A 16,193-nucleotide genomic window follows, 5' to 3' on the forward strand; every position below is an offset into this window, starting at 1 on the left:
TTTTTGCCCATATTTGAGGTTATGTAGACTTGCAGATGTTTTCTTTCACCAAAATTAAAGGATGACATCTTTAAATACAAGCCTTCTTTTTTCAAATGGCGTTGAGTTTGCTCAAATATCATTTTTTTTTCGCTGAGATATCGCATTTTGAAATTTTCATGTTTCTAAATTTTCCTAAACCTTCGGAAATATTATATATAGTCTGGTTTCTGGGTCTGAGATGCTGTCGGCCTGTGTAATCAATCCTCTGTGAATGTCCGTGCCAAATATCTTGGCGATAATTTCTTTGAAGACCTAGGAAATTATTTGCAAAATGTTGCCATGGCCTTCCGAGGGACGACCACTATTAGAAAAAAAAATTGCTCTTTATTTTGATCTTTCACCGAGATTCGATCTCTCTGAATTCCGAATGGTAGTCACGCTCGAACTCATTCAGCTACGGCGGCCGCTAGTTACCTTCTTAAAAAGATCTAAGTGGCTTAAGCAAGTTAATTAGGGGATGAAAATGAAAATTAGGTATCACAATGGGTTTACGGTCACCGAGTGTCGAGTGACAGGCTTACAAGCTCGGACATGCACTTTGTATGGAAGAAAGGGCGTGATACCTCAGCGGGAAAAATTGTCAAAATTCAATGGTATTTTTTATCCACTTGAAAATTGCACTTTGACTTTACTAAAATTTAATGCGCTATAAAACTGTTTACCCGGAAAAATTCTAAAAATTTCAGATACAAATTTTTGATGAAAGTTGAAACATTTTTTTACAATATGGTTTTATTTTTTTAGTTTAAACTGTATTTTTATAAAAAAAAATAAAAATTGTGGTGAGTTTATATTTTTGCAACGGTATATAATATATGAAAAGAAATCTATAGTACAATAGTATATAGTAGAAATACTTTTCTAAAGGAAGCAAACACTTTTCTAGTGTTCCAAAATATGCAATTGGTTGCACAGTTAGCAGATCTGTTCATTCGCAAAGTACGAAAGAATAAAAAGTGTTGCCTATCTTAAGGGCCGACATGGGTTTCGTCGGGTAAAAAACGGCATATTTTCAATATTTTTTTTTCTATGTAAAAAAATATTTATTTAATTCATTCAATTTTTCAATTTTTTCTGTCTTATAGATATATATTTAAGGAATAATTTCTGAAATTTTCCAAAAAAAAAACATTAAAACTCCTCCATTGTGACGTTATTTCCGGTGACCACTCGAAAAAAAGGTGACATTTTGTTTTTTTTTAAATAGTTGTAATTGAAAAAAAAAAAAATCCTTCATTCAAACACGAGTAAATTGTATCTCGAACACCTGTTTAAAATTTCATCAAAATCGGTTGAGTAGTTTTCGATAACATTTGACAACCGACTTAGGGAACACGGTTCCGAGAAAAACGCGTTTAAGGTTTTGAGTAACAATAAAAGTGGCTTAGAGCGCACACTTTCCAGAGGCTGTATCTCCGAAACTGTTATTCGGATCGACTTGAAAATTTAGGATGGTATTCTTGAGATATTGTAGAAATTAATAAGCCAAAAAAATCGATTTTTTGAAACCACGAAACCCATGTAACCCCTTAAGGAGAACTGGGAAACAATTATTTCAGTTTCTCTTCTTTTTATTTCTGTTCACGTTCTTTTCGTGCAGATTTTGTCAAAGAAGATCCTTAGCAAAATTTTCCGGGGAATAATTTTGTGGAACATCTTAACCCTCTAGCGACCTTACAAATGCATCGTTTTGTAAGCTTTAAAAAAATAGTCAAAACGACGCTGTTTCGAGTTAAATAGTGGGTTAAAATATTTTACAAAAATTCTGTTCGTGAAATTCTACTATACATTTCCAAGCTCGGTGTTTCACACAAATAAGTATTTTAACCTGTTTTCACTTTTTTCGTAAGGACCTCAGGTACATTATTTAATTAAATTATTTAAAAATTAATTTAGCTTACAAAAACATTTACCTGAGAATGCTAAAATCTTTGGGAACACACACGGAGGCGCAAAATTAGTCACTCTATCGGAAGAATTATAATTTTTGCCAATGGGGCTGTAGGCCAATCATGTTTGACACTTGTGAACTAAACATCTGCGTATACAAGCAGACAAGCTATGACGCGCGTAAGGGTCAAAATAAAGAGTTTCATCACTCAAAATCAATTTTTTTATTTAGACAAAAGGCTACCCAAAAACCAAATTGAATGTTTAATTTTGCTGTTGAACTATGTTATTTTTTCTGGGGGAAACGTAAAACCGCATGCCTATGCAGGAAACCATGGAGCACTTGGAATGAGGCACTGACAACCTGAAATATAACCTGATTTACTGCGAAAAGTGCGTGAAAATTGGATCTCCAAGTGACTCACTGTACGCACAAGTCACGACAGCCACATGCTCGATCTCATATTTCAACGGTCAAATAAAGCCAATTTCAGCGATATTTAGGGGACAGATACCTATAAACGGCTACATTTTCCCTGATTTTCATTAAAATTTTTTAAAATGAAGAAGTCAATATATTTTTTTCAAAATTGGCATACAGTTTATTTATACTTTAAAATAATATGCAATTTTTATTTTATTTTATCATTTAAAATGGCGGATGTACATTCAATTCTTCCAGGAAGGTCGCAGCGGGGCATGGTAACATTGGCGTCAGTTACCTGAATACAAAAAACCAAACATTTTTTTGTTTTTAATGTCATAATGTTGTTTGTTTTGTTTTTAAACAAAAATGGAAAAAAATTTTCGCGGAATAAAATGCTTCAAAAAAAAAAAAAAAGGATTTTGGGGCGAATTTTCCTACTATTTTTGCTTCGAAATAATTACTTTTGGAAAAATATCATAAAAAATATATATCGGTCAATAACTTTTCGAGTTATCGTGTACGCCAATTCGAAAAATATAGTTTTGAGAAAAACGCATCTAAAGTCGGCAACCTCTTCCAGCAGTCGAATGCAAAGAATAGAGTCGTCACGGTTGACGATCTATAAACAAGAAATACTTAATTTTACGTTCTAAAATTTTTTTTGACATATTCTTAAAGGATTATATTAGGTTAGGTTAGGTTATGGTGGTAGTAGGTCCGTATGACCTTTCAGATCCGTTGTGATACCACTGTGCAATACGGGAACCTTGTTTATTTACTTTCATGAAACCATTTTGAGGCTCTTATGAAGCGCAGGATTGGTCTAATCCGCGCGCCAGATAGTTCTGTAAGAGAATTGAGAAACTGTTTAGCTAGACAACCTGCTCTGATTTTAGCTAAGGCTGGCCAATTGCAAAGGAAGTGGTCTACTGTTTCTTCCTCCTCCTTATCTCTACAGCTTCTACAATATTCATGGGAGAATACTCCTAGTTGTTGTAACAGCATAGCTAAAACTCCTAGTCTCAAGGAAAGCCTTCCAAATAGCCAGTGGCCGGTGACACAAGCCACGACCTTCGAGGATTATATTAACATTTTATGAAAAAAAAAATCTTTTTTTTCGAAATTTTACAGGTATCTCTTCCCTTAAAACATTTTTCTGTTATTAATTTCCATTCAAGTTTCTCTGTCTCTATCAAAATCCCCATCGGGAATTAGCGGGGGAGACTTGTGCCCAAACAAGTGGCATCACAATGGACCTCTAGGCAGCCAACGCAAACCAGCCTAACCCAATCTTCTCTGTCTTTCAAAAAAAAAAAAAAAAAATCAAACACCCTTTACATGCATACAAAATCTTATTAAAAATTCCAGCAGAAACATCATAAAAATTTGTTGTACAAACAGTTTAAATTCTGTGCTCTCATAACCCCCACCGCGCCTTAGCCAATCCCTCTGCCAACAAATATTTTATAACGTTATTTAACACGTTTTCGCTTGGTCTACTTTGATTTGCTCTCGGGTGGGCATTTCATTTCCAGTGAGCCACAGTTATTTCTCCTCATCCACATTGTCACTGCGCTGAAATTCCTCTCCCGCATAAATCCTCTGCCCCTTGTGCCTTTAACTGTGTCTTCTTTTTATACCACTTCTGTTTGTGCAAGCACACAGAGATACCCACCCACTTACGCGCGGCCGTTCAGTCAATCACTCAGCCTGCATGTCCTGACTCCCGGCTGTTGATTGCTGGTGATTGCTGTAACTGTGCGCCATAATGCGACAATGTGCAACTTGATGCTGCAAGTAATTCATCAATTTTGTTACATTCTTTATTTCACTGCTGCCTGTGATAATTCTTTCCTATCCCCACTTGCACCTCTTCTCTTCTGCTATCCGCCCATAGCCTGCAGCGCAATCGTGTCGGATTTACACGTCGTTCTTGCAGGATTGTCTTTTTTATAGGTATATATGAATACATATTTTTTGCTGCTGTTGTAGTTGTTGCCGCAGATACTATAGGGTTCATGTTCGCAGTCATGATTTTCTTGTAAATCCAGCGTTGACAAGTTGTTCATGACTGAGTGGGAAAATTGCTTGAGTGGGGAAATTGTTAGTTAGCTTTGTTTGTGTTTACTCATATGTAGATGTATGTGAATACATACATACATACATATATGTACTTATATATTGGAGTGCATGTATTTGCATGTCATTAAAACTTTAAACATTTGTTCCAAATTTCCGTGATACAACTTTGAGACAGTCATACAAATTCCTATGTAGTCAGATGCGAGGGTTGCCTTTTATATTTTGCGCCTTTGCAACACTACGTGTAGAGATGAGTTGTAATTTGATATTCTTATCGAAAAGTTTGATATTTTTAAGCATAAACTTGCTTACAAAGTTTTCACCTACGCGCATTATTTGCTCTTTTTTCAGTGAGTTGAAAAATTCAGCTCGCCCAAAAGATGGAATGAACTCGTAAAAATTTGCATGCGTTGATTTATTACGATTTTCGACAGATATTATCGAGACAGAAGTGTATTGATCAGCTTTGTTGGACTCGTGGCGTTGAAGAACCTCACCTAGCTCCTAGGAAACGCTGGTATAACGAGCTCCAATGTAACAACCGATCCTTGAAGGGCGAGTTTCGTGAAGGCCCTTCAAAAACTGTTCTTGTGCCAGAAACAATCGGTGCTGTGCGTGAATTGATAATGCAAGATCGTCACGTCACATATCGTGAAATAAAAGCATCCTTGGGCATTAGAGAGCCAACATACATTCAATATTGCTTTAACATTTGGCCTTTTAGGTCTTCTGATGGGGTACAGCATCATTTGATAAATGCCCCCGAGAGGACTCGTGTCGATTAAAGGATGCAAATGTTGAAGAAATTCAGTCAGGGTGAATTTAAGCACGTCTATGACGTCGTAATAAGAATGAATGAATCTTGACTATAGATATACGCCGGAAACAACATACCAATCGACTGTATGGCTTTGTCAAAGCGAGCTTAGGCTAACAAAAGTTATTCGAGGAAGCAGCTTCTGAAAGCAGCAAATTGTCGCTTGTTTTTTCGCATAAACTGGAAAATCTGGTCATGCCGCACTTGTACCACTAGAAAAACTTAAAACAGTGAATTCTGAGTGGTATTCAGCCATTTCTTTGTCAGAAGTTTTTGGAGAAATAAGGAAAATCAACCGACGAAGACGAATTATTCCTCACATAGGCAATGCGATCCCGCACATATTGGGTAACGCAAGAGAGTTTTGAGGCTCTAAAAAATCGAGTTAATAGAGTTTTCCAATAAGAGGTTTTAGTTTGATACTTTTCCCGTAAAAGATGAATTATTTCGATGCTTGTGTGGCACGCAGCGCCGTTTTGCTGAAAATAAATGTTGTCCACCTCAATACCATCCAATTCCGGCCATAAAAAATCGTCAATCATCTCTCGATAGCGCAATCCATTCATCGTAACTGTTGCTCCAGCTTCATTTTCGAAAAAGAAAGGTCCAACGACTCCGCCGGACCATAAACCGCAGCAAACAGTCACACGTTGAGGATAGAGAGGCTTTTCAAATATAAATCATGGATTTTCTGAGCCACAGATCCGACAATTTTGTTTGTTGTCGAAGCCACCGAGGTGGAAATGGGCCTCATTTTCATGCATTTCCACGACCCAATCAGCAAAGACACGACGTTGTTGATGATCAGCCGGCTTGAGTTCTTGTGTTAACTGGACTTTATAAGCCTTAAGACGGAAATCTTTACGCAAAATACGGTGTAATGACGTTTGTGGAATGTCTAATGTCTAATTCCAAAGAACGACGAGGAATGGACAAACCTAGGTTTTCTTCAACACTTTCGGCTACAACAGCCATACTTTCGGCTGTTCTTGAGCGACGTGTACAGATTTTATTCTTCACGTCACTAACTTTTCCCAACAGCTCGAATTTTTTCACTAATTTCTGTATTGCGGTCCGACAAGGTGCTTCACGATGATCCAAAAATGTTCGAGTTTTACGAACCATCTCTGCCAAATTTTCACCATTTTTATAGGGAATTTTAATCATTTCAGTGCGTTGTTTAAGCTGTATTATTCCATTTTTATTAATGGCGTAGTTTCTACTTGTCAAATATCAAAAAATGACGGCTTCAGAAGTGACATCTACCGAAATAGCGGGCTATTCAAAATAACACCTGTTATTGGAAAACCTTTTAGTTCATTCGCCTTATAGCTCTGATTTGGTCCCCAATGATTTCCTTTTATTCCCGACTTTCAAAAGTAAAATGCGAAGTCAAGGTTCTCCAACACTTAAAAAAGCTGCTGAAGCCTTGTTTGGGAGGCCCACTTCTGAGTGGCAAAAGTGATTTAAAAATTAGCTCTAGCGCATACAGAAGCATATTGACTTCTAAGGAGAATATCCTGAAAACCAATAAAGTAATTTTCGTTACTATTTTACTGTGTTTGCATTATGGGTCGCAATATGTAAAAGGCAACCTTCGTATGCCCAACCTGCGAAAAACAATAGCACATCAATATTTTGACCAGTTTTGATTGTTTTTGATTATTTTTTTTGTGAATGCTTATTTTTTTTGTTACAAAGGTGTATTTTCTAACAAAAAGCATATAAATCAAACTTTCAGATTTTATACAAAAATGAGAAAAATTTCACAAACTTCTCGTCAAACTTTACTGGTTAGAAATTAGAATATATAAAAAAAATTTTTATGCAGTTTTTTATCATATTTAGTTCTACAATCTTCTTCTTCATTCACAGGACTACAATGCGGGGTGCGTCAAAACTTCCTTCACAATGCTCCTCCAAAGCGGTCTATCTTGAACTGTTGCTTCGTAGTTACGTATTCCCAACTTCTTGAGATCGTGTTCCACCACGTCTATTCATCGATTCCTCAGTCTGCCTTTGGCCTGTACGCCCATTAGCTTTCCTGTCAAAGCTTGCTTCACGGTACAATCAGCATCTTATGCGCTGCGCTTTAATAAAACGTACAGGTTTCTCGTTCTGAGTGAGATCGTTTAGTTAAGAGTTCAATCGAATTCTGTAGGTATCATCCATTCTTATTGTGTCAAAGAACTTTCTTTAAACTTTTCTTTCCATGCGAGCAATCTGAGCACAATCATCAACCTTAAGAGTCTATACCTTACAACCATACGATAGGATTGGACGAATAAGGTCTTGTACATAGTTAACTTTGTAACTTTAGACAAAAGTCGGGACTTGAATAAGTTAAGGTGGGCGTAATACGCTTTGTTGGCGGCGTTGATGCGATCCCTGACGGCGGAAGTTGAATCACCGCTACATTCGAACATAACTTCTAGGTACAAAAAAATGCTCCATTGTTTCAAAAGTATAGACTCCCACATGGAAATTTTGCATCTGTGCCGCCTCGATCTCAACAGCTATTTAGTTTTTCCCTCGTTTACAAAAAGGCCAATACCGTTCGTAATTTTTTTAATTTTTAGGAAAATTTATTTTAAATCATTCCTATTTCTTGAGAGAGTAGCGATGTCATCTGCGTAAGCACATATTTGGGTTGTTTTAGTTATCAAGGTACAACCTTGGTTGACTTCCTTTACGACAAAGTGCAGCATCAAATTGGGTATGACTGTTGATAAGGCATCACCTCTTTTTACACCTGATTCAGTAGAGAACGACCCTGTGAGCTTCCCTTGAATGATCACTTTTTCTTGTGTATTTGTGTCCTGGATCCTATCTCTTTTAACACTGTCAAAGGCTTGTTTGAAATCAACGAACAGGCAGAGTGTTTTTCAAAAATTTGGCTAAGAACAAACAGTTTTTCCTAATAGCGGTTGGCCCTCGGCAGGCAATGGCAAACATACAAGTGCATTTCTGCAATTAAAAAGCTCCTCCTAAAAAATATCTGCCGTTCGGAGTCGGCTTGAAACTGTAGATCCCTCCATTTAGAACAAAATCAAGACGCATCCCACAAATAGATGGAGGAGCTCGGCCAAATACCTAACAGAAGTGTATACGCCAAATCTTTTATTTATTTTTATTTTAATTTGAAACCTTCACATTGATATGTTAAGCCCGGTATTTCGCTCTGATAAATATTCTATCCAAGGTGGGAAAACATTTTTGAAGCGCTGAGGTGCATAAATTCAAAAATTAATTAGGCCATAAAAACTTTATCAGGGAAGGGAAGAAGCTTTGGGGGTCTTACTATATGGGCCTACTACTTTCATTCTAAGCCGGCCTCAATCCATTCTCATACAATAACCGCAAAATTGGTGTCAGTCTATCTGAAAGCGAATCTAAAGAAGCCAAATCGCATTAACGAGGTGGCCAGTTATTCCACTTGCGCAAAAAGTTCACAAAATTGCAACTTTTCTTGACATTAATGGTATTTCAATTGTGCTTTTGATGATCATCTTGAAAGAAACCTTGTTTTTAAAAATAATTTTCACCAATTAGCTAATTTTGCTGTGACGTGACTCCAAGCACAATGAATTACCACACCAAACTAAACTCATAACAGCCGATACCAGTTAAATCAGCTGCCACAGAAAGTAATATTAACAACTTCACTGCCTCCAAAAAAAACACCCTTAATAAAACGTGTTATATGTGAAAAAATGTATGCATGTATGTATTTTGCCAAGGGTTGTGTGGCTAGTGGCATGTGCGAGTATGCAATGGTGTGCGAGTGGGCGAATGCTGTGTATCAGTTGCAACTTTCTACATTTCAGGTGACTACTAATGAACTGTGTCAGAAAATATGGCATCTACTTATGCATGAGCAAGAGGAAAAACTTCATCCTTTTTCATATACTTGTACACATACATACATACGCTCCAAAAACGAATGAGGCGCATTTCATTAAAATACAAAACTTAGATACCTGCTTGCATTTTGCATTTACATAAAACGAGTTGGAAACAACTAAGGGCGTTGCTGCATGCGACTGAACTCAAAGCCAGATTAATTCCTTAAATTAAAAAATATCAAAAACTTTTATTTAAACAGTTTTTGATATGAGAAAATACCGAAAACCAGCCAAATCAAAGAGAATGATGGTTAAAATTGACATTTGAAAAAGGCGAGTCAAGAACCACCGAGAGAATGGGAATCTTAGAATCCTCAGGCTAAAAAGCGCATTGTATTCAAAGCTGTCGAAAGGACAAATGTAGATAGTCAAGGAAGAAAGGAGAGATGACAGAGAGAAAGAGATAGGTTGGAATAGAGACAAAGACAAAGACAGAGACAGAGAGACAGAAACATAGACAGAGACAGAGACAGGGACAGAGACAGAGACAGAGACAGAGACAGAGACAGAGACAGAGACAGAGACAGAGACAGAGACAGAGACAGAGACAGAGACAGAGAGACAGAAACATAGGCAGAGACAGAGACAGAGACAGAGACAGAGACAGAGACAGAGACAGAGACAGAGACAGAGACAGAGACAGAGACAGAGACAGAGACAGAGACAGAGACAGGGACAGAGACAGAGACCAGAGACAGAGACAGAGACAAATGGTAAATCTGAAAATATCCTCCAGTTTGAGAGGATGTATTTTACGTTTCGGCACTGTAACCCCAAATTTGTAGGCTTGCTCTAGCAAATGCGACACACTCGCGGGGAAAATGCTCAGTGCTATCCGGCTCCTCTAAGCAAGACAGACACATCGGGTTCTCAATGATATGTGGGTTGTGTTCTGCAATAATACCGACCAGCCGTTTTTTCTTCCAAGTTTTAGAAGAAAATTCGACAGGTTTTTGTTCGGGTTTGTCACAGAACACTTTACTATTCTGCAGCATTTTGGACTGGACCATTGCTCTGCAGGTAAATTGTATACAAACGATGGTTAATCACCAAAAGACGAATCTGGGAGCTCCATTATAAAAAATCATACCACGATAGTTTACATGATTCAATTCCATTCTTTGATTAAGATGAGTATTTCAAGTAGTTGTAAGCAGCAAAAGTAAGACTAGTATGACAAAATTTTCTGAGTTCTATCTTCATAAAAAATATAAAATTTTATGAGCACAAAGTCAGATTTGATAAAGTCACAGTGCAGTTTTCCATATCTCAAAAGTTAATCAGCAAGTCTCGTAATTAGAAAGCACGTGGCTCTTAGCCAAAAAGAACCTAAAAGTCGCCTTAAATCACTCTAAAAATTATCTGCGAAGGCCGATTTGATTCATGCAACAAATCCTACATTCGAAACCCAATGTGGACATCGAGCAACTTATGATGGAATTTTATTTAGAAGAAGGAGCCAATAATAACTCTTGGAAGCCATTTCTGATACAAAAAAGCGTATGTAAAAGAATATATCCTATCTAACACAAGGCAACTTCAATTAAAAAACAAATCAATTTCACCGCCGAGACCCATTTTAGGTTCAGCGGGTGTGTCAAAAAATGTCTCAATGTGCAGAACTGCCCTTATGTGAGCGCTCAAAATCCACAAGACTTCAACCAAACATCAATGATTTCCCACAAAGAGTGATTTTTTGATGCTATTTATGACTTGACAACATCAGAGGATCTTATTTCTTTCGAAATGAGGAAAAAAACACCACCACCGTCAAATGGTTCCCGATCTAGAACTATATAAACCAACTTCCTATGGTCAGAACTGAACAACATTGGCATATCCGAGGGGTGGTTCCAAAAATGCAACCCCATATGCCATACAAGGGACGCAACGCTCGAAGTTGTGATGAAGAAATTTCGTAAGTGGATCATCTCATAACGAGCGCTCATCAATTGGCTGCCGCGATTATGCGACTTGACGCCTCTGTATTATTTCTTCAGGGACTGCATACATTTTTTTATCTACACTAGGAGCTCAACTGCTCTGAACGAACTCGAAGCCAACATTCGAGATGTTACGACTGGAGAGACGCCAAACATATGGGACCGAGTCAACAAAAACTGGAACACTGCCAATGATCCGAGGCGGCTTGCGGCTTAGGTTGATACGTGACTGCTTGACACTCGGTAGTGCGCAGGCTCGAAACTCTGGCCATGACACATTAATTGATAGAAAAAGTTGCTTATAATAGCAATCGCTCCTCAGCAGGCAATGGCAAACCTCCGAGTATACTTCCTGTATGAAAAAAAAAAAAAATAATAATAATTGGCGCGCACACTTCTGTTAGTTGTTTGATCGAGTTTCTCCTCCAAAAATGGAGAAACCTACAGTTTTAAGCCGACTCCAAACGGTAAATGGGTTTTTTATGAGGCTCTTTTTTGTGACATATTTCTGCCGGAGGTTTGTTATTCCTGCCGAGGGGCGATCGCGTTAGAAAACACTTTTTCTTCATTTTGGTGTTTCATGCACGGAGATTTCAACTTACGTACTCCGAATGCTAGTCATGCACCTACCCCTTCGGCTACGACGGCTGCCATGAAAAGCCTTCTCGTAAAAAACACATCTGTCGTTCGGAGGCGGCCTAAAACTGAAGGTTTCTCCGTTTGTGGAGGACGCGTAAACTATAGGTCCCTCCACTTGTGGAAAACATCAAAGTCACAATAAAATTGGGAAAAGCTCTTAACTTCCATTCGCCTAGTGGTAGCTTGAAACTGTGCTTTTGTATCTGGTTTAAGTACCTCAAAGCTTCCGACATCGACAAAATATTTTCTAAGTAGTTAGTAAAAAAACGTGTTAGTGGGGCGGGCTAAAGTTAGTAAGCGAACTCTGGTGGCGCCACTCCATCATATTCGGCTTAAAGATTCTCAGAGACTAAATGGCAGAAACTGCTGAGTGAGACTTCCATCAAAAGGTTAGTCTCAGAAAACGAATTCTCGTGAAAATCAAGTTTCGAAAATTGATTTCTTCTAAGAAAGGTTTCAAATGGGCTCACTCTGTCTATTATTGATTTCGAAGGCTAACTTATATTACTTCAATAGTTGGCCCCCACTTGCCACGGAGCACCGTCTTGGTGTACCATTTAGTCGGATCTCAGATGCACTTACACTCTTTATTAGAAGTTGGCCGAGCTTCTACTCCATCTCAATGCTGTCCTACAGGCGGAGAGATCTACAGTTTCTACCATTTGTCGAAGGTAGTTCTTTACGAGGCGTTTTTCCATGGCAGTAGTACATTCAGAGACTTGCTTCCGCCTACCGAGGGACCATCGCTATTAGATAAATCGGATAAGCGCCTCATAATAATTGGTGTACCTCATTTCCGTGTTAGGAGCTACAAACATAGCGACATATTTACCCACATATACACCTAAGTTCTGCATCTCATTGGCTACCGGCAAGCGCATCCCAGGAGATGAGCTCCACACAAACTTTAGTGCGGTGGGTGTAGGGCATTCGCGCTTTAAGCTGCATAAGCTCGATGATATTTTGTGCAGTCAAACATGGAGCACTTGCCTTAATGCACTACCTGAGGTGGAGCAGAGGAAAATGAGAAGTGTAGCAAAAGTCCACCTGCTGCCCGTACCAACCAACCTCTCTACTGCCGCCTGCATTGGTGCTGAGAGCTTTGGAAGTGTTTGGCTCTGAACGTTTCCGGGGAGCTGAAATGCCGTATGGGCATAATAACACCACCGCTACAGAATTGGGTCGCTCCTCTTGTGCATATTTTAACCTGCCTCAACAATCTGTGCTCACAAATACAAATACACAGGCATATTTACACCGACACAGGCTTTCAGTTTTCATGCCGATGTTGATGATGATAATGGCTGAATAGGTTTGCAAGTAGGGGGGTGGTATATACTCGTATGGTAGGCACTGTAAATATTTGTTGCTTTTAACATTACAATACTCAGTCAAGTTGTTTTCCATTTTACTGCAATGCACTTAAAATTGTGCGCGCTTCCAAAATGCTTATGAAAAAGAAATAAAATCCTCGAAGTACATCAGTCTGTTTTGTATGACTGCTGTTTCACATGTACACGCACAAATACATGCACACATAAATACAAAAAATTCCTACATGAATACATGAAAATCCTTATGTTGGCTTTGTGGAATAAAGCAGTGATTCATATGAATTCATATATGTATGTGTGTATGTGTATGTGCATGTGTGTGAAAATTTATACATCTGTCTCTGTATTTTTATCCCTGCGCATCTGTAGGCGTCTTTTGATTTATTTACTCTTCTGATTTGAAAGGCTAGGAAAAAAATTAAAGGAAAAAAAACAAATCTCTCGAAATTTCTCCGAACAAAAACAGAAAATTATGACTTTTCATATTTTATTTTATTAAAAAATTCAGATTAGCCCTTTCACTACAAACAAATGCATGCTCCAATGTCGACTTACAAGAAGCCCTGCCTTTGTAATCAATGACTTCAACGGCAAACATGGCATCGAACAAGTTGATAAGAGTAACTCTTCGTTCCCACGACAGTCGGCTCTACGTTACCGGACCGACCCAGATTTATATCCGACCAAGCACTATCATTTCTGCAGCACTCCGTAAACATGTATAAATAATTTTTATGCTGCTACAACAAGAACAACCAGAGTAACTCTTAGAGGGATTGCAGACTTGGCTCCCCAGTCAACAAAGCCCTTTATTTAAGCTGATAACAAAATTTAAGCTGATAATAGTGACGTGACACGACTATTGACCAGATCTTCATGATACCTCAAGTCCTGGAGAAAACCCAAGAATGACAAATCGACACGCACCACCTTTTCATCGATTTCAAAGCTGCTTTTGATAGCACAAACGCCGCTATGTCTGACTCTGGTATCCCCGACTTATACGACTATGTAAAATGCCGTTGAGCGCTATGGTAAGCTCCGTCAAGATTAAAAATGACCTCTCTGAACCGTTCGATATCACGTCGCAGATCCTCCTGTCCTTAAGTAAAAGGGCTGTAGGCAGCTGGTTGGACTGATGACGGGCCATTTTCTATAGGCGAAGCACATGGAAAGGTAAGCATCTTTGACAGTGCACGACGCACAGCATGTGGAGAGGAGGATGAGACGGCGGACCACTTTCTGTGAATCTTCTCGGCCTGCGCTCGAATCAGACGTGAGGTCTTTGGCACTGATGTTTTAGGAAGCGACCGCTTCAGTACAATAGACTTAATGTTTTCTGAATAGCCACTCAGGTAGTTTTCCAGACAAGCAAACACAAAAAAACGTACCTGCTGTCAACATACACGTGACTGTTGGCAACTGCGAGTTCGAAGTGGTAAAAGACCTTTTATAGGGTTATTCAATAGGTGCGCTTCAACTTTTTTCCGATAGGGAGGGCGAACGACGCAATATTTTTTATTTTTCGCTTGTCATTTGTAAACTTCATTAGTATACATTTCATCATGGAACGCTACACACTTGAGTAACGATTGCAAATCGTGCAAATTTTTTATGAAAATAATCGTTCTGTTGCTGCTACTTTAAGAGCATTACGGCCATTTTACGGTCCATTTAACAAGCCGTCCCGTTTTGGGCTTATGTGAAGTCATTGGTCTACCGTAACAAGCCGGCGACGATTTGTGAGCTCAGAGCCAATATTGAACGCGAAATTGCTGGAATTTCGGCCGATTTATGCAAAAGAGTGATCGAAAATTGGACTTCGTAAAACGTGCACGCGGTGGTCATGCAAAAGAAACCGAATTTCATACTTAAATGTATATGTTCAAACTCGATAAAAAAAAAAAAAATTAGTTAAAAAAGTCAAACCGTTTGTGTTTTATTCAAAAAAGTTCAAAAGTTGAGGCGCTCTTACTGAAAAACCCTAACTAGTATCTGTATCGGTATCAGTGTTAACAGAGACGACGTCAGTCTAGAGAGTAAACGAAAGATAACTCCCACCAACAGGTTAGCAGGCAGCTGAAAAGTAGAGCCCACTGTCGAAAAACGAAAAAAACGCTGTACAAAAGCCTAATCTTTCCCGTGCTTGTATACGGTGAAGAAGCTTGGACGATGACGACAACTGATGAGAGAGCACTGAGAGTGTTCGAGAGAAAAATTCTCCAAAAAATCTGTTCACTTTGCATAGGCGATAATGAGTTCCGTATCCGATGGAACAGCGAACTGTATGTATATTAAAATACAGCGGCTGGGCTGGCTTAACCATATCTCGAGGATGAACAAAAGTGCTCCGGCATGGCCAAAACCGGCACACAGTTGTAATGCCATCTAAGTAAGTAAGTACAGTGACGTGAATGCCGAGTCGCGAATATATTGAGCGTTCAATCGATCTTTGCATATATTTGGTTTGACATGCTCTCGTCACCCATTAGGTCCTTATTCAGTTTAGGAAAAGCTGAAGTAATGGTGGGGCTATAAAAAAATGCCTGAGCAATTTAGTTAAGAGACGCGTAATATCTTGTTCAGTTTAATTTAAAAGAAATCACACGATCTGGAAACTCGTTTGGTATCAAACGGCTCGAAAGAATATGGTGGTTTAGCTCAGTGGAAAGGCAATTCATTTTAACAAGTCGCTTTTGATGCTTTAATTTGTTAACAATCACTTGTCATCAAATCTGAACTATAAGATCCTTTACATATCAAGCGGTAGGGAATGCTATTTCTTTGCAGCAGCAACAGTGTTAAAAACGAGTGCGACCAGTCTGACCTGTCTTGATGGGAAAGAACAGCCTTCCTATTCACTAAATCTAGCCGCTTCCGGTTTGTCCCCTGGTCAGTTGTTCACAATAGAAGTTCGAATTGAATGTCTAGCTCGATGAGAGTTGCTAATAATGAATTATTTAATTCTACATATACCAACATTTATTTTCAGTTTAATTATTGTACAATAAATTTAATTTATTTTTTGTGTCGTTAATCTGTTCTTGATTGGCTAACAGTAATTTGACGACAACATTTTTTCGATCACTGTTCTTGTATATATGTGGCACACTT

At 38.5% G+C, this 16,193-nt stretch overlaps 1 protein-coding gene across 12 annotated transcripts in view; it reads left to right on the plus strand.

Moving 5' to 3' along the window:
• Nucleotides 1–16,193, plus strand: part of LOC128857068 (proton channel OtopLc) — a 121,219-nt gene that overhangs the window by 55,124 nt on the left and 49,902 nt on the right. The gene's annotated exons all lie outside the window — the stretch shown is intronic.

Source organism: Anastrepha ludens, chromosome 3 (genome assembly GCF_028408465.1).
Source record: "Anastrepha ludens isolate Willacy chromosome 3, idAnaLude1.1, whole genome shotgun sequence".
Lineage (NCBI taxonomy): Eukaryota > Metazoa > Arthropoda > Insecta > Diptera > Tephritidae > Anastrepha > Anastrepha ludens.